This window comes from Stegostoma tigrinum, chromosome 11 (genome assembly GCF_030684315.1).
Source record: "Stegostoma tigrinum isolate sSteTig4 chromosome 11, sSteTig4.hap1, whole genome shotgun sequence".
Lineage (NCBI taxonomy): Eukaryota > Metazoa > Chordata > Chondrichthyes > Orectolobiformes > Stegostomatidae > Stegostoma > Stegostoma tigrinum.
Genome location: NC_081364.1, coordinates 3,609,610 through 3,611,035, shown reverse-complemented (window position 1 = coordinate 3,611,035; position 1,426 = coordinate 3,609,610).

The window sequence follows — 1,426 nt, the reverse complement described above, 5'->3', positions numbered from 1 at the left end:
ACGAACCACCCCCATGTGAAACAGTTGCACCTCAGGTCCCTTTTAAATTGTTCTCCTCTCATCTTAAAACTATATCCTCTAGTTTTGAGCTCCCCTGCCCTGGGGAAAAGACCTTTGCTATTCACCTTATCCATGTCGCTCATGATGTTATAACCCTCCATAAAGTCACCCCTCAACTTCCTAAGTTCCAGTGAAACAAGTCCCAACCTATCCAGCCCCTCCCTGCAACTCAAACCCTCCAGTCCTGGCTACATCCCAGTATTTTTTTTTGAACCCTTTCTAATTCAATAACATCCTTCCAATAGAAAGGTGATCAGAACTGCATACAGTACTCCACCTTTAACATAGTGAAACACCTACGTTGCTACACAGGTGTGATCACACATTTGACACAGCCGTGTGGAGAAATATTAGTGCAACTGAGCCAAAGTGAGGTAGAAAGACAGAGGGACTGCCAGAGCTTGGAACCTAGACATTGGAATGCACAGCTACCAATTATGGGGGGTTAAAATCAGAGTGGCTTAACTGAGTGCAGAGAGTTGAGGGCCTGTTGGAGATTACAAGAGAAAGGGATGGGCAAATATAGAAACATGTAACCCCACTCTTTAAAAAGGGAGGTGGAGAGAAACAGGGAGCTATGTCAGTAATGGGGAAGATGCCCGGATCAAGGATTTTACAGCAGAGCACAGCAAAAACAGTGGCAGACACAGGGTGGATTTACAAAAGGAAAATCAGGCTTGACAAATCGTCTAGAATTCTTCCAGGATGTCATCAGTACAGTGTTGGAAGTTGGGGGTGCGTGGGGAGGTGACAGGAAGGGGTGGGGGCAGTGGACGTGGTTTTGCTTTTGAACTTTCAGAAGACTTTCAATGTAAGAGATTAATGTGTAAAATTAAAGTGCATTGGATAGGGGGTAGTGTATTGAGATGGAGAGAAAATTGATTATCAGACATAAAACAAAGATTGTAGAATCCTGACAATGAGGTAGCAGGCCATTTGGCCCATCAATTCCTAGCTCTGTAACCCCCACCTACCACAGTCAATCCTCCCAACATGCATATCATTGGCCAGTGGGAGAAAACCCACGCAGACGCTGGGAGAATGTGCAAAATTTACAGTTACCCAAGATTGGAATTGAACCCACATCCCTAGTCCTCTGAGGCAGCAGTGCTAACCACTGAACCACCGTGGCACACCTCAAAGAATAGGAGCGAATGTGTCAAATACTAAATGGCAGGCAGTGAGCAGTGAGAAACCACAAGAAGTATATTAAAGTTTTAGATGAGGGAACTAAATATAACACACAGGATTTGCAGATGACTCAAAGCTGAGTGGGAAAGTGGGCTGTGAGAAGGATGCTGATATGCTGTCATGAGATTTGGACAGGCTGTGAACAGTAAGTCCATGGCAGATGCAGCATATTGTG